The sequence below is a fragment of the Rattus norvegicus genome, chromosome 1, assembly GCF_036323735.1.
Source record: "Rattus norvegicus strain BN/NHsdMcwi chromosome 1, GRCr8, whole genome shotgun sequence".
Lineage (NCBI taxonomy): Eukaryota > Metazoa > Chordata > Mammalia > Rodentia > Muridae > Rattus > Rattus norvegicus.
The window spans coordinates 222725332-222746384 of record NC_086019.1 but is presented as its reverse complement, the minus strand read 5'-3'; the positions used below and the strand labels follow the sequence as shown (position 1 = coordinate 222746384).

Below are 21053 nucleotides of genomic sequence, written 5' to 3'. Positions count from 1 at the left end.
GTGTGTGAGGGGGAGGTGGGAGAGAGTGCACATGCATATGCAAACCATAGGACAACTTGAAAGAGTCAGTTCTCTCCCTCCAGGGCTCCTCTTTGTAAGTTCTGGGGATTGAACTCTGGGTCATCAGGCTTGGCAGTAAATGCTATCCCCTGGGCTTGGATCCTGATGTGCATACAAAAGAGGAAGCCAACTGAGCAGGAGTACACACCCTCCTTTCCCTCTTGACTTTCTGTAATCAGCTGCTTCAGGTTTTTGCTGTACTGACTTGCCCTCCATGATGGACTGTCCCAGTAAGCCATGATTTCTTATGTTGCTTCTGTTGGGGTGTTTTAACCACAGCAATGGAGAAGGAAGGAGACCCCTTGTCTCTGAAATTTCTTTCTCATTTTGAAAAAGTAAGATTATACACTGTTATTAAATAATCCTAAAGTATTGCTGGCTTTAAAAGCAACGAATTGTTTTGGACTCCTGCTGCTGAAGACCTGTGACCTCAAAACTTCTGAGTTTGGGTCTAGGGAGAGAGAAAGGCTGAGGCGGGTCCTGAATATGGTAGAAATAATTTCAACAATGCTTTAACTCTGTCAGATGTGTTTTAATATGTTGTTTTTTAATTTTATTCCACTAAAAATATTTTCCTTGTGATTTCTTCTAAGCCTTGTGGGTTACTTAGAGGGTGTTGTCCTAATTTCTAGATCATTTGTCATTTGGCTTCTTTCTGTTACTATCTTCGACTTTATGAACTGTGTGATTTCGGGTCGAAGAAAACAACAACAAACCTGAAGCCTGTGTTGTGACCTTGTTAGGGTCGTCTCTTGGTAGCTGTCCCACGTACATTTAAACAATGTGTGGTCTGTAGTTGGATGAAGTGTTCCAGAAATGCCCATTAGGAACCAAAGAGAGTTCTACAGCCCTTTTGGTACTTTGTGTATTTATTTTACTCACCAGCTACTAAAGGGTTCAATAGCATGTGGGTTTAATTTTCGTTTAGTTCTCTTGGTGTCTGGTTCATGTAGATAACATAGTCTATTGACATACACATTGAGTCTATAATGATTTGATCCCATTTTCATGATGAACTGTCCCTTCACATCTCTAGGGTTATTTACTGCCCTGAAGTATACTTGGATATTAATGTAGCCATTCTAGATTTCTTGTGATTTTTGCTTTATGGGTGTTTTGTTTTTTGTTGGTGTGTGTGTGTGTGTGTGTGTGTGTGTTAGGGTGTGTGTGTATGTGTGTGTGTTAGGGTGTGTGTGTATGTGTGTGTGTTAGGGTGTGTGTGTGTTGGTGTGTGTGTATGTGTGTGTATGTGTGTGTATGTGTGTGTGTTGGTGTGTGTGTGTTGTTTTTGCTTTAACTTATTTATATCTTTCTATGTTAAACAGTTGCTTATAGATGCTGTGGCTTGATCTACCATTTTGTTATTTGTGTTTTGTTTGTCTCATCTGTATTTTATTTTTCCTTCTTTTATTTTTGCTTTGTTGTAGGTTAGTTTCTCATTTTATTATCCTACATTATTTCTACTATTTATATGTTACACTTACTATTTTGTTCTTTGTTTTTAGTGGACAGTCTAGGGTAGACAATCTTTAATATGACACAGTCTACCTCCAAATGATATTTATACACTTCATGTATACATATCGTAAGAACTTCTAATGGTGGTAATTCATTTTTTTGTTTTGTTTCACTTTCCAAAACCTTTTTGGCCTTCATTTTGACAAGATATTGTCGTTAGTTTTAGAGATTTCAGTTGACAGTGGTTTTCTTTACTTGCTATAATGATGGTGCTTTATGCTTTCTGATACTCAGAGTGACTGGTTTATTAGTCAGAATTTCATCTCCATCCCTGGGGAGGAGGAAGGACTTCTGTCAGTAGTCTCTTGGCCCCATATAAGATGCTATGAAGAGAGCATGTGGAAAAGAAAACAGAAAACAAAACACCAAAAACCAAACCAAAACAAAACAAAACAAAACTCTGATCACTTCATAGCCCCGACACCGACAGAAAGGAAAAGGGTTCTCTTTCAAGAGAATAACCTCAGTGACCAAATCCTCTCCCAGGAGACCCCATCTCCAGAGAGTTCTACCCGCTCACATGCCATAGAGTCACAGGCAAGTAGCCATGCCTTCAACACAAGCCTTCAGGGGACATTCAAGACACAAACCATGGCATGGAAACCAATTTTTTTTAATATTATTTATTTAACATATATGAGTACACTGTAGCTGTCTTCAGATACACCAGAAGAGGGCATCAGATCCCATTACAGATGGTTGTGAGCCACCATGTGGTTGCTGGGAATTGAACTCAGGACCTCTGTAAGAGCAGTCAGTGCCCTTAACCACTGAGCCATCTCTCCAGCCCGGAAACCAATTTCTAATTCTATTCTTTGTCATCTTCTAAAGTTGGGGGGTTTTGTTTGTTTGTTTGTTTCACTTTTTCTTTTTGTGTGTGAACGTGTTTGTGTATGTGTAAACTCACATGTGTGAGAGTGGACATGCATGTGTATATGAGTGTTATGTAAAGGTTAGAGTTCAACCTAAGGTCTTATTCCTCCGCCACCAGCCATCTTCCCTATCGCTGGGCTGGCGCTTGCCCAGTAGACACGCTGGGCAGCTAGAGAGCCCCGAGGAACCTCCTGTGTCTGCCACCCCAAGCCTAGGCTTACAACAGGCGCAACCATACTTGGCTTTTATTTACATGGGTTCTGGGTGTGATGTTTGCCTGAGTCATCTCCCCAGCCGTAGACTTTTCCTTGGTTTGGAAGTTTGATCCAGGTATGTCTCTACATGCTTTTCTTCATATTTATTAGTTGTGTTGGTCATTGATTTGTGAATTATGCTTTTTGGTTTACAGGAGGTTAAGAAAGTTTTGTCTAAACAGTCTTGAAATATTTTTCTGCCTTCTCTCTTTTCCTCACTTACAATTCTAATTATATGCACATCCGTTTTCTCGATACTTTTCTGAGGTCACTTGTGTCCAGTTCTTGTTTCCAAGACACACCAACACCACCATGTACTTTTCCTGGTGCTTCAAAATGTTTTGTGTGGTTTTTAAGCTCACTGGTCTTTTGTGATGTCTAGTCTGTTGCTAATGTCATTTGCTGCATTTTTTTTCATCAAAGCATTTTTATTTTATCTCTAGTTGTTTAATTTAACTGGGATCTCCCCCTCCTGTATATTCTCATATCTTCCCTAAAATACTACGTGTCTCCTTTTTATCCTAGATTGTGCATTTTTATTCTTGATGGCTGTTTTACAGTTTTGACCTGTTGGTTTCATCTCCTATAAGTCTGTCCGAGATGAAGTCCAGGAAAGTCTGGTCCCTTCAGCTTCAAATTCAAATTATATCGAAATCCTTGCATTTAGCTCAAACTACAAGGGCAGAACCAATTGTTCTTGGTAGTCTAGAATAGCCACATACTTTTTTTTTTTAAAAAGGCATGCCAATCTTATTTTTCAGTGCATAGACGTTGAAGAAAAAACAGGCAGTGGCGGAGCATGCCTTCAGTCTCACCACTCAGGATACATAAGCAGGCAGATCTCTAAGTTGGAGGTCAGCCTGGTCTACAGAGAAATTCTGCCTCAGTAAACAAAAACAAACAAACAAACTCCATACATATATATATATATATATATATATATATATATATATATATATTGTGTGTGTGTGTTATATTTATATGTGTTTATATTACATACAAAGTAGCCAGAAGTTCCCTACTCGGGTATTTGGAGCTCCAGGAACACAGGGTGTGGACCTTGCTCTGCTGCTGTCTAAGGACCCACCCACCCTATAACTCTCCCTACAGGATGCCAATGTAGTAAAAACATTATTTTCCTAGATACCTAAATTACAGCAGAGTACTCCTTAAATTTGGAGTTCTCTTGACTTATTTGAGCAATCTGGCATGTGACAGGAAAGGTTTGGGGCTCTGTTGAGCCATTTGAGAACCAGACCCAAGGGTGTGGAGATCTCGCGGTGGAGATCGCAGTTTATGTAACTATGGAATGTGGCCAAGCTGGGAAACCCTTTCGGCTGTGAACTCGGCAACAGACTCATCCATTGATGGAGTTAGTATCCTCGTGATTCAGTTCCTCCTCAGTAAGACCGTCAGACCGGAGCCAAGTTTTCAACACATCTTTTTAGGAAGGGCACTTCATATCCAAACCATAACTGAAAAATCTGGAAGGGCTTCTTCCTCAGAAACAGTAAGGTAGGAACCATCACTTCCAGGTTTTGTCCCTGGATATTCTTCCGCTCGGAACCACATCTGCCACCTAGTGGCCATGGGCGAAACCACACGGCCAGAGAAACCGATGCTCTGTTCTAAGTAGCCTGGTAACGAACACAGCATCCTAACGACCAATGCTAGTGTAAACAGTCGAATAACACGTCCTTTTTGCTTTGTTTTTATTCTCTGACTAATAGAGAAATTTTCTTCTTGGATAAGTCTGCATACTATTGCTTCTCTGCAGAGAGTTGGGCTGTGGTGGCTGCTTTCCAAATCAGACAGATTTATTTGTCTGATACAAATGGCTCCGTGGTTGAGAGAGTCCTGCTCTTGCAGAGGAACTGAGTTCTGTTCCCAGGGCTTGTGTCAGTCAGACCACAGCCGCCTGTAATTCCAACTCCAGGGAGGCTGACACCCTCTTCTGATCTCCACCAGTACCTGTAATCATGTGCATGCACACCCCGGACATGCACATACATACATACACAAAAGGAAAATAAAAATGAATAGTTTTAAAAGATTTTTTAAAAAGACCAGAAATCTAGGAAAAATGTAAAACTAGAAATCTATTTTTTTTTTGTTTTGTTTTGTTGTTTTTGTTTTTGTTTTAGAGAAAGCTATAGTTGGCATTCTACTGTTTGTTTTTCTCAGAGGAGGGAAAAAGCTAGAGGCCGTAAGAGGCAGAAATGGACGTGAGGATAAAATGGAAAAGGGACTCAGGAAAGTTAGGCAAGGAGCTCATGGATGAACATGAGGGACCTAGAGATTGAGTGCTTTCTGGAGAGCATCATAGGGAAAACTGGTGGCCGGGAAGGGTGTGGTGGGCATCTGGGCACTGGCAACAGAGAAGGATGTGGTGGAAACTGGTGACACAGAGAGGCGTGGTGGGCATCCAAGCAGTGTTTTCCAGCCCCGCCCGTGCTCGTGTTGCTTGCCCTCTCTGCGTTCATTTCTACTGCACTTCCATGCTGGAAACATGAAGACACTAATATGCACCTCTTTAGATTCAGTGAACTTAGAAAAAATACACGGGGCAAAGATGATTTATCTCTCATAGGTACAGTTCATAAAGACAGGACACAAATATCTAGCATTCACTGTCATGTAAGACTTCCGTTTGTTCAAGGGCACCGACCCTTTAAGACTTTAAGACAGAACGTCCCATTCCATCTGCTGTGAGGAGCTGGGGTTCTCTTCCATCCCTTGCCTTTGGCCACGATCCCTCCCCGAGGCCGCTTCTTCCCATCTCTCCTCCCATGGTCCCTTGCGCTACAGTCAGCTTGCACTGGGAGCCTGTGTGCGTCTTGACTTCCACGCAGCACCATTATGTTAATGCAATCACATGTACGCTGTGGACTTCTACTGAGAGCTCGGCACAGCAGGGCAAACATTTGAAACTTAATCTGCATAAGCCTGTTGATAAAATGCCTCTAACCATTCACATACTGGGTACTTTGTTGGCCTCTTTGCCCAAAGTCCCTAACACTCAATATTTCAAACCCTCAAATATCCAATTCTTTCCACAAAAGATCTCTACTTTTTATTTTAACTAGGCCTATTTTTAAAATATATAAACAGAAATTTAAATTCTCTGTCAAGCTGAGGATCCTCCTAAAAAGCAAAGGATTTTGAAGCTATTTTCTACTTTTTAGAATAATCGGATTCTTAAGTATGAGTACCTTAAGTGGAAGAGTTTTATAGGTATATAATGTATGATAGTGTGAATGAAAATGGTCCCCATAAGCTCAGATATTTGAATGCTTGATTCCCAATTGGTGGAACTGTTTGGGAAGGATTAGAAGGTGTGTCCTTATTGGAGGAGGTGTCATTGAGGTGAGTTTTAAGTTTTCAAAATCCCATACCGGGCCCAGCCTCCTCCCTCTCCCTCTCCCCTCCCGTCCCCTCCCCCACTCCCCTCCCCTCCCCTTCCCCCTCTCTTTTTCCCTTTGCCTCCAACTTGTGGATAAGATATAAACTTTCAGCTACTGCTCCAACACCACACCTTCCTGCCTGCTGCCATGTTCCTTGTCATGATGGTCATGGACTCACCCTCTGAAACTGTAAGCAAGCCCCTACATATATGATTTCTTTTATAAATTGTCTTGGTCTTGGTCATGGCGTTTCTTCAAAGCAATAGAAAAGTAAGATATAATGATACTGTGATGTGCCATTCAACACCATCATACCCTCCTATGAACGTGAAAACAAATGATGTTTGATTGCAAAGAGTTAAATTTCCATCTTGTTGGGCACCTAGGATATGGCCAGAGAAAAGACACAGCTTTTATCGAAAGCTAGAGAGTAAGAACGAGGCTGGTGAGATGGGTCATCTGGTAAGAGCATGTGTTGCTCTTGCAGAAGACCTAGTTTCAGTTTCTAGCACCCACGTGTAGCTAGCTCATCACCATCTATAACTCCAGCTCCAAGGGTCCTGTCAGACTCTTCTGACCTCTAAATGCACCACGTACCCAAGCGGTGCATAGACATACATGCAGGTAAAATGCCCATAGATATTAAATCACTAAGTCTAAATAGCAAAGAAAGCAAGAAGCAGGGAGACTGCAGTGTTAACTTCAGAAAAGGCTGAGAAAACTGGGCATGGTCATGCACATCTGTAACGCCAGCACTTGGGAGGTGGAAACAGAAGGCCAGGTACTCGAGGTCCTTCTCAGCTACATTGTTCAAAGCCAGCCTGTGCTACACGACATCCTGTATCAAAAGAGGACAGCGGCAATCATAACAGCAACTAAAAAGGTAAGAAAAGACGCTACACAGACCTCACTTCACTCTTCCTTGTTTCTTTGTCTTGTAACAAGGTCTGATAGAGCCCAGGCTGGCCCTCAACTGGTCTTCCTGTGCCTATCTTCCAAGTGTTGGGATTTCAGAAACTTATATAGAGGTTGTATAGAAAAATTGCAATATCCAAGCCTGTTTGTCTGTCTGCTAAGGCCTTATCTTCTTTATATTGGGGCCTTGGAATGGCACCAATGTGAAAGTCAAAACTGTCCTGTACATTACAGTTTTGTAATGATTTGTGAATGATAAAACAAGTAGATGAGAGCCCAGGGCTGAGGCTCGCACCTACAAAGGCTGCATTGCAATGTTGGCACGCCTTGTAAATGGGCACACTTAGTAAGAACCAATGTGTCCTCTTTACCATCACCAATAAGGACGCATTTGCTTGCTCACAGAGGGACAGAACCGTTGATAGTTGTTTTTTTTTTAAATGAGAGCCTACTGTACTTCCTATTCCTAAGTGCTATGAGATGTGTCTCCCAGGAATGTCAGAAGCTACACCCAGAAAGTCTCTCCAGCAGGACTGCCTAAACACGAGCTGAGCAAAGATGACATGCTAACATGGATGGGGGGTAGGGAAGGACTCGAGGCCTCAACTCTACAGGGAGAACTACAGGAACAAGGAAATACTGAGAGCCGGAGAAATAGTCTTCTCTAGAGAAGAGCAGAGCAATTGGTTATCCAATACCAAATTCAGCCTGAAAACATTCATATAAGTAGCATTATATAGACTGAACAGATTGTATTTATGTATCTAAGAACATATTAATTAATTGATAATTAATGAAAAATAATTAATGAAAAGTTAACTAAAATTAATGAAAAGAGTTCATGAATTTGAAAGAGAGCAAGGAGAGACATATGGCAGAGTTTAGAGGGAGGAACAGAAATGGGGGAAATGCCGTATTGTGGTGGTTTAAATATGCTTGGACCAGGGAGTGGCACTATTAGAATGTGTGGCATTGTTGGAGTAGGTATGGCCTTGTTGGAGGCTCCTACCTTGATGATAGTGTACTGAGACTAGAACCTGTAAGCCAACCCCAATTAAATGTCCTTTATAAGACTTGGCTTAGTCATGGTGTCTGTTCATAGCAGTAAGTATGGCAGCTACAGTTAGCAGGAATGTACTGTAGTTGGTGGTGCACAAGGAAGCACTCAGCACTCAGCACTCAGCACTCAGCACTCAGCACTCAGCACTCAGGAGGCAGAAGTAGGAGAATTACCACTAAGTATGAGGCCAAACCTAGTCTGTATAGTGAGTACCAGGGCAATATAGTTACATAGTAAAACTTGTGTCAAACAATGAGGAAACAAAGAGTGGATTGGGGAAATAAACTCATTAGATAAAGTGCTTGTCCCGCAAGTGTGAGGATCCAAGTTCAGACTCTGAGAACCCACATAAAGGCCAGGCAGCAGCAGTCACCTGCACCCCACAGCACTCAAGAGGCAGAGAAAGAGAATTCCCAGGCCAAGCTGTCTACTGAGTCTAGCTGGAACTGGTGAGCTTCAGGATCCAAAGAGTCTGCCCCAATGAACAGAAATGGATCAAGGAAGACAGAGTCAACTTCTGGCTTCCCCATGAATCCACACACATGTACACACATTTATACACATGCAAAAAACTATTACACATTTTTCATTTGCCACGAGTATAGATCTTATTTTATTTTGTAGTGCTGGGGACTAATCCCATGACCACATATATGATGGGCAACTGAGTGACATTTCTACCTGCTGGGGTAGGTTTTAAAGGTTATCACATGCACAAACATGTTTAGGTGTGATAATAAATATGTAGTTAGTTTTGTTTACTCTTTCAACAATGAATTCATACACCAAATCATATTGTATCCTTTAAATAAATGCATAATTACTATTTTTAGTTGTCCATTTTGAGACAAGGTGGTCCTGGCTAACCTTTAACTAGCAATCTGCCTTAGTGTTGGCATGACAACAAGAGTGTATCATTCACACCTGGATACTATTTTTTTGGTTTGAGGGGTGTGGAGAGACAGTGATCTCATGTGACTGGATTCAAACTCAATACATAGCTGAGGACAACCTTAAACTCCTGATCCTGTTGCCTCTGCCCCTCCAGGGCTGGGATTATAGGCATACGTGCACATACGTGATTGATCCCAGGGCCTCATGCATGCTAGTCAAGCACTATACCAACTTGCAACATCCAAGCCTACTATTTGATTTAAATAAGATACGATAAATGCTTTTCCAAATGTGGGTTAGGTCTGGGAAAGTGGCACAGCGAGTACAGAACTTGCTATACTTGTGCCAGCACGAGGAGCAGAGTTTGGATGCCCAACACTCACAGACATATGCATGAAATCACACTCGCAATGCCAGCACTCAGGAGATAGGATTGGATCCCCTACCTTGACTAGGGAACTGGTGAGTTCACGTCAGAAACTGCCTAAATGTGTAAGTTGGAGACTCTCCAGGAACATACCAGACATTTTCTTACACACACACACACACACACACACACACACGCATACAAAACAATGTTTTTAAAGAATTGAGGCATGGGAGAAGTCAGATAAAAGATGTATATTTCCTCCCCACTTTTTCATGTTGTATTTCCTATGATGTGAAAGAAACAGGTGGCTCTGGTGTGGCTGCTGTCTGTCTCCTCAGTGTGAAGCTCCATCAGCAGGGGACCAGAATGTAGGTAGGGCACTGAGAGAGGGAGACCAATTAGAACCCCATGTATGAAAGACACAATGAAACCCCTTGTCTTCTTTAACTTTAAACTTAAAAGGGCTGGAGAGATAGCTGAGTGGTCAAGAGCACTCACTGCTATTCCAGAGGGTCCAGGGTTCAATTCCCAGCACCCACATAGCAATTCACGACTGTCTACGACTTCAATCCCAGGGGATCCGACACCCTCTTCTGGTTTCTGTGGGCACTGCATGCATGTCGTGCACAGACATACATGCTGGCAAGATACCCATAAAACATAAAGTTAAAGCAAAAGTTAAAATTTGTTTTAAATTAATTTTAAAAAGTTTATTAAAAGGTGAAATTTTCCAGTCATGAAGAACTTGAACCCTGTAACAGCAGCAGCAACAGCAGCAGCAGCAACAACAGCAAAACAGTCCAAGTGGGTCTGGGTGACACTAACCCAGAACTCTCAGCCGTTTATGGCGAGTCGATGGGCAGTGCTCTCTCAGGCTCTCCCCTCACTGAGCGCAGACTGGGATTACAGTGGTTGATCTCTGAGGCCCAGAGCCTGGTGGACAGTGATGAATCTCTGCGTATGCCATGCACAGACAAACACAATTAAGGTGACACCATGATCCCGCCTTGGATAATCTATCATCGGTAAATCAAAATGCTAGCTTTGAAGTATATCTAAGCAAAGTAGCTCTTGCTTATAATATCAGCAATCAGGGCGGTTACGAGTTTGAATCAGCTCAGGCTCCACTGTGAGACCCATCTCAGAAAAAGTAGGCTAAAGATATGGCTCAGTGGATAAGGCACTGTTGAACAAATGTGAGGAACTGAGTTCAAGCCCCAGAAACCAAATTGAAAAGACAAACACTGTGGTGTGTGTACCTGCACTCTGAGTGTGCAAATGGGAGGCAGAAACAAGAGCCAAAAGTATTTTTTATGTAACCCGACAGAAAATGCTAGCACTTCCAACGGGATATATTGATATATATCTAAACCACCCACATCAATATCGGTTCTTCCTGTGTTCAGGTTTGTTTTTAATATGTCTAGTATTTTTATTTACCTGTTGCTATGCACACGGGGTTTAGATAAAGCTTCAGGGGAGAAAGGGAATCTGAGTCTTAGACCCTGAAACGAATGTGGGTTCCACCCTGATTTTAATGGGCAGAGCATCACAAACGCTGGAAGAATGCACAGGAAAGAAGGGATGAGGGAAGAGGTCGGGTTAATCAAATATATAATATATAATCAAATTATCACTGCCAGATGATAATCACACTGACTATGGCTTTTGTGACGGCAGTCATGACGGTGCCATGTTTGTAGGACACTTAGCCACAATATCACTGCCGTGCTTCAGTGGAGCACAATCAAGGCTCTTATGGCGACCAACGGAAACAAGCAACAGAAATGCAATATAGCACAGCCTTCAGATGGTATCGTAGCTCAGTGTGTGTCCAGGAAAGCTGAAGAGCCACATCCGGAGGGCGCAGAGTAAGGAGCAAAATCCAGCACCCACTGGTCCTCTAAAGTCCCCAGGGTTCTTACTATAGCACAGAGACTCTTGTACTAGTCTAATGGCCTTTTGACCTTAAGCAAGCTAAAGAATATCACAACTGTTTCTGGACTGGAGGGGCCTTTGTCGGATGTTACCATCTTTGTAATTTATTATACTTGGTCCCTCTTTTTTTTTAAAGTTTTATCATTATGCTATTAAAGGAAGATAGTCCCAGAAAAATCCTCTTGGGTAAGTAGAGAGCACAGCCATTTCAACCATTTCCATATCTGACTGCTGGAGATTTCAAAGAAGAGTGAGGATGCCTGGCAGTCGTTTCTTTCCCACTCTTACTGGGCTCTTGGGACAGCAAAATGAAGGCCGTCCTAGGCAAGTCAGGACAAGCTGATGACCCCTTCAGAGCCCAACAGTATTCTAATGCAGTCGGGCTTCCCCCAGACGTGGAGAAATTCCCCCAGTGTTAATCACTAATCACTCAGAACCTCCTAGAGTCTGTTTCATTTAGTTATTGTTCCCAGAAGTCTCTGAAGTGAGTCACAGCAGACATTAAATTAGTTCAAGGGTTATGGGTTCTTTCAAGCAGGAAATACATCTTCTATTTTCTTTTCTACCCTTTTATTTTTATAACATATAAATTCTACAAATGTATGGAACACAAAATGATGTTTCATTATGTAGATCCCACTGCATAAAGTATGATATTCAGACCGTCTCTGCGGAGTTTGTATCATAAACCAAAAGAGGAGAACAAAGACTTCCCGAACTTGACGAATATGGATTTTTCTCAAACTAATTCACTGAGTAGAAATTAATATCCCTCAACAAAATTCCTCTCCTTTGTTGAAATGGAAGTCTGAGATAGATTACAGTGTGCAGCCCTGGGTGCCTTCCTTTGTTCTCTTTCAGATAGCCTTCTTCCCTCTCGTGGACTCTCAGTTCCCCTTTTCTGCAGCTGTGGTCTGGAACGTCTTCCACTGGGATGGGTGGAGTGGGCACCAACACTTCCTGAACTGGACTAATCCAAACCCACTCGTCTGACCACTCTGATGGTTTGAAGCTTCGAAGGGTCAGCAGAGCATGGCGGAACTTTGATGGATTGACCCATTCAGAAAAATTTGAGAATGAACACCTTGTGGCGAGATCAGTGTGCTTCTAAGCAGTGGTTTCTCTGGACCCCAGCAGATGGTTTAATCCAAACTGCTTCACTGTTGCCAGGCAAAAGCCTAAGAGAAACAAAGTCTTCTTGGGAACAGAGGGCGGAGGCCATGTTCTAGTTTGCTTCCTATTTCGGTGATCAAAACCCTAACCAAAGCCACTAAGGGAGGAAAGGGCTTATTCATCTTCCACTCCCATGCCACAGTCCATCCCTGAGGTCAGCCATGGCAGGAACTCAGACAGGAACTCAAGGCAAGAACATGGAAGCAGGAACTGAAGCACAGTCCTCAGAGGAACTCTGCTTACTGGTTTGCTCAGCTTGCTTTCATACATTGCTTAGGATCACTGACCTAGGAGTGACATCACCCACAGTAGGCTGTGCCCTCCCACATTAATTATTCTTCAAGAAAATGACTCACAGACTTGCCTAAAGGCCAATCTGAGGAAGGTTCCCTCTTCCCAGATGTCAAATTGACAAAAAACAACCAAGGCAATCTGTTTCTCACTCTAGGTATAGTGACAATAAGAAATGCACCTGTTCTGTGAGATGCTCAGAATTCCTTTAAGGGCTTTAAGCAAACCCAAGTCCTGGAGACACAGACAGCGTGGCACACCCTTCTGAGTTTCCTTTCAGCTCTTGGTCTTGAGTTATTTTCTTTTTCTTTACAGCAATCTAACTTCCACGAGTTTCCATGTCTATTTACATGGTCATTGTTTAAAATCCAATCACCCTCTATGCCAAATCTCTAACCCCAGCCCCTCCAGACGGGGTCATGAGTTGGGCTCACGTCTGTGACTTAAGTTCTTCCAGAATCATGAGACTCCTCGGTGGTGGAGCCTCGGTTAGGTTTGCTATCAATGAATAAGAAGACCTAGGGACAAGCTACATGGATTCAAGACTGAGTGGCTTAGTCATCTTCTTACACTTACTCCAAAATTACAAGAAGAAATGACATTTGGAGCCACCACGTGCTAAGAATTTATCGTTTTTGAGACAGGGTCTCACTTTGTACATTTTGTTTTTCTGAAAGTCAATATGTAGACCAGGATGGCCTTGAACTCAAAAAGATCTGCCTGCCTCTGCCTCCCAAGTGCTGGGGTTAAAAGAATGTTCCAGAACACCTGACTTGCGTAGTAAGAATTTAAATTCTGGATGTCGTGCAAATAAGTATGCTCTAGTCTTCAGAAATAAAATGACTTTTCCTTCTTAAAATATTTGTCCAAAATTACAGCTGGGTCACACAATAAATGGAGGAGCAAGATCACTGAGAACTTTTAAAATATTACTCCAGTTCCAAGGCCTAAATCACGTGTATATGGAAGCTCTTGTTCTTTTGAGATGAGCGAAGAAAGACGACAGGGAACCAAGGTTCTTACCTAACTGCTCAGCTCCATGTCAGGCATCTAGGGTCATGATGGGACAATCTGTGCTTGCCAGGCTTTGGGTAGTCCTTCCCTCAGGCTTTGGGTGGTCCTTCCCTCCTGCTGCTGTTTACAGCCTGTATGCTCTGGCTTGGGCTGCTTCAGCTCTGTGCCTAAAGCTTTCCTCAGTGGATGCACAACTGTCCTAATATCATCCACCATCCCGAGTCCTCCATCACACCTTACGTTTCACCATCCTGGCTTCCGACAATGGCCTTTCAGGCCCTTGTGCTGTCTCTGTGGCTCTCTGGAACCTTGACATAATCTCTCTGACCTCCATGTTTTTCATCCTTCATTTCTATAGACTCCATGCCGTCTGGATGACCTTGCCAAGTTTTCTAAATGCCTTGAGATGTTTAGATGCCTGCCTTTGGACCAAAGTTGCAGGGACCACTGTTTGCTTCTCTTAGAGGAAACGTTGTTTTTTGAGCAGGAAACCGTTCCCTTCAGCACTAGTCTCGGGTCAGGCTCTTTCCCTTCAAATGAATATCCATTTTTACAGACTGGAGCTTTCAGTGGGTGGGGTCTTGCCACTCAAGCACCTCTCTCATTGCTCCAGCAACAGTGTGAGTTTTTCTTTAATGGCATTAAGAACATGGCAATTACAGATTCTTTATCTGCACTTTCCTGGTCCACAACTTTAAACTTATCCATATCCATATTCCCTGTGAATTCACAGTTTCCTCTCTGTCTCTGTCTGTCTCTGTCTCTGGCTATCTGTGTCTCTGTCTCTGTCTCTGTCTCTCTCTCTCCCTCCTCTTCCTGAGCAAGAGCAGTAAGCATGGCCATGACTAGGACTGAATGATAGGCTGTCTTTAAATTCATTTGCCAAACAAATTAGTCCATTACTTTTTAATTTAGCCCCATTCAAGTTCTCAAGTCATAAGCAGAATGAATGTAGATTCTTTGCCAGAATGTAACATTAACTGTCATCCAGTTTGTCATAGAGTAGTGGATCCCCTCTGAAGCCTCACGAGTTAGGGTTCCACTGCCTGCCTTTCTCTAAGCATTCTATTCTTCCAACTGCAATCAGAATACTACGTTAAATTCTGCTTACAGCATTTTACGGTTTCTGTAGGCTACATTTTCAAAACCTTCCACATTTTTTTCGTTCAAACCAGCCCCAAAAGCTTAAAGACCACAGCATCATGTTCATTTCAACAATGGTCCCATTCTCAGGGTCAACTTTTTATGTCATTACTTTTCTTGTTGCCTTGATAAAATACCTGACAACAGCAACTTAAAAAGGAAGGCTTTTGCTCACGGTTTGAGGGTATAAACCTTTCTAACAGTGACGTCATGGCTGCAGGAACATGAAGTATCAGGGCGCATTATTCCACAATCTGACAGCAGAGAGAAATGATCGCTATTCTTCCTGTCATTTTCTCCATTTTACTCAGTCCACAATCCCAACCCATTGGAGGCCGCTATGGGCGGTCAGGGCGTGTCTTGCTTTTCTGGAAACACTCTTAACTGATACACTCAAGGGTGTGTTGCCATGGTGACTCCAAATCTACTCCTTTATAATTAAGGATAGCCATCATTGAATGTATTTCCTCCCTGTGGTAGAGCGAGGGTGGTGACGGTGGTGAAGGCTGAGTCTCCTTCAGCAGTCTGTTCTTTTAGCGTGTTGATCTATGTAGAGATGCACGCTCACACATGCAGTTATGCTCATGTTTCTTCACATTATAGTCCGATAAAATCCAAAGGGAACTAATTTGTTCAAATGTCTCCTATTCAAAGAATTACTTTTAAATTTTTTTATGTATTTTATGTGTATGAGTGTTTTGCCTGGTGTATAACGTGCATGCCTGATGCCCACAGAGGTCAGAGGACATTGGATCCACTGGAAATGGAATTGCAAATGGTTGTGAGCCACCCTGTGCATGCTGGGAATTGAACCCAAGTCCTCTACAAAAGCAAGGACCCTTAACCACTGAGCCATCTCTCCTTCTCTGCAGCAAACTGTTTTAACCAGTATTTGAAAATGAAAAACAAGGTAATATTTGGTTATAAAACAAAAACTAATTATGGAAACACTCCTTTGCCATGATACCTGGTTAAAATTGAATCATTGAGGTGGGGGAGATGGTTTATTGGTTAGAGTGCCTGCCGCGAAAGCGTGAGGACCTGAAATTAGCACCCACATAAAAGCCAGGCGTGATGTTGCTCCCCTGTAACCCAAGCACTGGGGAAAAGTGGAATTTGTTGAAGTACATGAGAAAACTTCCCTCTTGCTGGTTTGAATATTAGCCCTCCCTAGTCTGACAGGCGTTTCCTTTCCTGCTGTGTCTGGTAGAGGGCTCAGTGATGTCTTTCTGGTTTGTGTTCTTCTAAGAAAAGTGTCCAGGAGGAGCAGTGTCTCAGCACACTCCCCAGAAAAACGGCCTGAGGATGCTTACTACTAGGCCTCCTAGAGATGGCGGCTTCCATTTTTATCCTTGGCATGTACTCCTAGGATATCAGTCTGGAGGTGGTAGTCCGTCAGCCATCTTGGAGCTGTTCTCCCTATTGATTTCGGACCTTTGAGCAGGAGACGCTTTTAAAAGTCACATTCTGAGACCCGGGGTTGTAGCTCAGCGGCACCATGCTTGCTTAGTGTGTGTAAGGCTGTGGGTTCAAACCCCAACACTGTCAACAGCATAAACGGACATCCCTACCTGTGGGCTGGGAGCACAGAGCATAAGGCAGGAAGCGCTGTGCCTGCATCACTGTTCCTGAGATGCAAAGGCAAGGCTGTATCAGTGTGACAGAGCACACAAAGGAACAGTCTTGTGGGAGCAGTTCTGATTCATTAATGGACCTTGTCATTGGCTCTGAAATAGAAGTGGCAGGAATCATTCTGTGGCCTTCTCTGGAAGCAAATAATTACTCCCTGGAAAGGGAATTCAAATGTGGCTCCTATAGACAGCACATTAGCATATGTAAGCCACAGTTTTAGATTAAAAACCACTCTGAGAACAACAGAAATAAAGTAGAGAATAAACAGCCGAGCTATAGTAATATAAATTTTCCCATTTTTCCTTAGTTATCTACTTCCATAACAACAACCACTTCTCTACTCAAAATGGAACTGACAAGCATCACAAATCAAAACAACAGGGAAGGAAACCCTATTCTTGTTGGTGAGTAAATAAACCTAGGATAATGAATACACCAATAATCTTGAAATTCCATTGTAAAACTACCGGAATAATATGTTTATAGTATGTTCCGGTTCATTAATAAGATCTAGCAGCTGTCCTACTAAGCCACAACTTTATAGTAATTTATATTCAAGCTATCAACAGCACTGGATAGGATCTGAATTTGTGACTTTCTGACTTGGATCCTGAACACAATTCTCCCACCACTAAGAAGTTTAACATGCCAGCTATTGTGTAGGCTCACTGAGAGGGGAGTCACTAAGAAATTCCCTGACTGTGCTAGCTAGGGTTTTGTCAACTTGACACAAGCTAGAGTCATCTGAGGAGGGGGAACCTCTACTGAGGGAAAGCCCCTCGAGACTGGACTGGAGGCAAGACTGTGGGGCATTCTCTTGATTGGTGATTGATGTGGGATGGCCCAACTCACTATGGGTGGTGCCATCCCTGGTTCTGGGGTGTATAAGAAAGCAGACTAAGCAAGCCACAAGGAGCAAGCCAGTAAGCAGCACTTCTCCATGGTCCCTGCCTCAGTTTAAGCCTCCAGGCTCCTTCCTTGAGTTCCTGTACTGGTAGGGTGTTACCTAGAAGCGTAAGCTGAAATGTCTTTCGGTCATGGCGTTTTATCACAGCGATAGCAACACTACAACATTGGCTGTTTTTGTCCTTCCAGAATGACCGCACAGCTGATGGGACTATGATTATGGAGTTCTTTGTGGATGTAACCATGCATAAGAAGTACCTTGAGAGTTCTCATAAAATAAATAAAAACTCTTCTAATCTCTTGTTCAAAGATCAATGCCACCTATAAGTTGCTTCTGAGTCAGGGGTTGGGGATTTAGCTCAGTGGTAGAGCGCTTGCCTAGCAAGCGGAAGGCCCTGGGTTCAGTCCCAGCTCCGAAAAAAAGAAAAAAGAAAAAAGTTGCTTCTGAGTTAGAGAATCTTTACAATTGTGACCTGTGACTATTAGTGTTGGTGCCTGCCCTGGCCCCGGGGGTGGTGGGGTGGTGGGGGTTAAATCTTACCACACAGAAAGCATCCTTAGGAGACTTGGGAACTGGAAGAAAGGTGACACTGTTCTCCTGGGGATATGGATTCAATTTAACTCCATCAATGACTGCCCATCATGTATACTGTTTGCAGGCATTCCTCCAGTACAAACTAGCACACAGATTTTTCTCTCATGTTAACAAATGGTTTCCAGTGGGTTCTAAAACCCATGCTCCATGGCTCAACCAATCAAGAATACAAAGAGAACATGGAGAATAAGTTGATGGCTGGTTCCTGGCTCTTAAACCACATTTTACAATAACCTTTGGAGGGTTTGTTTTGTTTGGCTTAAGACAGGTATTTGTACCACACCAGGTCAGCTTTAAAGAAATGTATGGGTGCTTCACCTACATGTGGTCTGTGTATGTTTGTATACATGTGTACCACATGCATGCCTGGTATCCTTGGAGTCCAAATCCAGGTTCTCTGGAAGAGTGGTCAGTGCTCTTTACCACTGAACTATCTCTCTAGCTCCCCAGAGAGATTTTCAAAAATGACAAATTCAGAACACAGTTCATACCAAAAAAAAATCAGACTATTCATAGTGGTTTCCAAGAATTATTTCATTTTTATCACAACTATGAAAAAAATAAAATATACCCCATTTCTCTGGTGATGGAAATGTTACTGTTTTCTGCTTCTACATTTTTATTTTGCAACATTCACTTTTGCTATATTTATGTATGGCTTTTACAGTTTGTAAAATAATCAATGCACTGTCCTGTGATAAAGAAACTTGCCTTAATTTTTGAGAATGTAAGCAAAAGTAATGTCTAAATTGAATAGTGTACTTGTTATTTTTCTGACTTGTGACTAAGCCCAGGAACCCTGGGAAAAGGGAGAACTGGCCCTTGCTTTGGACATGCTAAGGACAAGCACACCCAGTGTAGTTTCCAAGGGAGCACAGTGACTGCTATATAAAGAGTGTGAGTATTTGGGTAGCTGATGAATGGTAGTTGCCATGTGTCACACAAACATCCTTTGGTCTTACGCCTGCTGTACAATCGTGGCTATGTGACTGGTACAAATACTGCTTATGAGATGGGAAGTTCCTTGAGAGTGTTTTGACTGAGAAATGAAGATGCAGTGTACGTAAAAAGGAAACCATAAATTTTCAAAAGAAATATCTGAAAAGAGTAGTGGAATTCACCCATCAAACAGAAAATATAAAGGAGATGAAGTAATAAAAGTTTGGAGGAGAAACTGGATTCTGGATTTAGCTATCAGGGTGCTACGTTTCCCAGGGAGGGGGAAGACAGTGTCTCTAGAGAGAAGGGTTGATCTGAGGGAATTCACGTCATCCTCAGCTTAAGGGACTAAATTAGTATCTGATTTGTACCAGAATAGTTAAATGCAGAGAGACAGATATGTTTAGAAGCTGACTGATGAGAAGGCTGTGGGCAAACGAAGTGTCTTTCCTGAGGACCCAATTTGTGTCACCTGTGAGAGACAGCTAGTGTGGAAGCAACAGGAATTTTCCCGAGAGCCATCTGGAAGAGGACTAGAGTGTGGGCAGAAGGAAGCTAGTGACAGATTGCTAGGTGCTTAGGCACTGCAGAGGGAGCTGGGAACAGCCAGCTAAAAAAGACATCATCGGTTTGCCTGTGTGGAGAATTGAAAGGAGAAGAATGCACAAGCAATGGGAATTCTCATGAGAATCCATTGAGAAAAGGGTAACTCAAGAAAGCCATTCATTGATGATACAATCAAATAAGAACTCTCATGCCCTCTCCCTTTCTGCCCCAATCTCCCCAGTTCCAGCCAGAAGGGCGTGAAGACAACCTTGACTGAGATAGAGAAGGAAGACTTGTGCCATTGACTTGAGAGAGAAGCTGACAATGTCTTGAGATGATACAGGGGATTAAAAGAGCCTTCCATTAGGACAAACGAAGAAGGAGATTTGGGGGGTCAGGAGGAAGCAAAGCTTTCAGTTAGATCACGCCTAATGTTTACCAAGCACATAGGTTACACAAAAGAGAGTTTCACTGCTGGGACTCAACCATTTCACCGCAGAGAAGATGGCATCTCTGGTTATTTCACTGTAGAGAATCCAGTGCCAGTTTTAGTTTGCATCTTTTTCTCAGGTTCATGCTGGCTCTGCCACTCTTAAGAATCTCTCAGGCAGGGGTTGGGGATTTAGCTCAGCGGTAGAGCGCTTGCCTAGGAAGCACAAGGCCCTGGGTTCGGTCCCCAGCTCCGAAAAAAGAACCAAAAAAAAAAAAAAAAAAAAAAAAAAAAAGAATCTCTCAGGCAAATCTGAGGAAGAAGGAAGCTTCCACTGTCCTATAACCAAAATTCTATTTGTGGGTTTGTTGTTTTGCTTTAGTTCTTTTTTTTTTTTTTCTTTTTTTCGGAGCTGGGGGCCGAACCCAGGGCCTTGCTAGGGCCTTGCTCTTGCTAGGCAAGCGCTCTACCACTGAGCTAAATCCCCAACCCCTGCTTTAGTTCTTATTTTGTTTTGTTTTTGAGACAGGGTCTCTTTATGTACATGTCCTAGAACGCACTATGTAGACGCAGAGACTCAACTGCCTCTGCTTCCCAAGTGCTGGGATTAAAGGTGTGTACCTGGCTTATGATCAGAATTCTTATCTGCAGGAAAAAAAAAGACTCTGTGCTCTCTCCTACCACCCTACCCTGGTGAATTAAAGAAGCCCATCGAGGTGTCCTGGAGTCCAGTAATAGGATGGCTATTTGATGAGTCATCAAATAACTGTGTCACGTGCTGTGAAATGGTTATGGCTCTAAATCCAAAGCGCTGGTCACCACATGCTAGTGTTCCAGTATAGACCTATTTCTGCTCAGAAGAGTACGGTTGAGTGGAATCACCTCCCTTGTAAACACATGAGAATTATGGAAAGTTCTACCGCAGCCATCAGGGGGTTCCAGCTGCTTCAACAATATCTTATCTGTGTAACAGCCTTTGTTTCTGAGGCCAGCCTGTCACAGGTAAACACTTAACTTCAACCTTGGTATTTTTGTTTTAGAGACTCTGTGCCTCTCTGGTATCTGTAGGTTTTCATATCACTGGATTCTCCAGAAAGG

At 42.8% G+C, this 21053-nt stretch overlaps 1 long non-coding RNA gene across 1 annotated transcript; it reads left to right on the top strand.

The window, feature by feature from the left end:
- Positions 1-3798: 3798 nt before the first annotated feature.
- On the top strand, positions 3799-17760 carry LOC102553402 (uncharacterized). Its single transcript, XR_350945.5, has 3 exons — positions 3799-4220; positions 16847-16943; positions 17635-17760. It is a non-coding gene; the product is annotated as an uncharacterized LOC102553402 (long non-coding RNA).
- The last annotated feature ends 3293 nt before the right edge of the window (positions 17761-21053 follow it).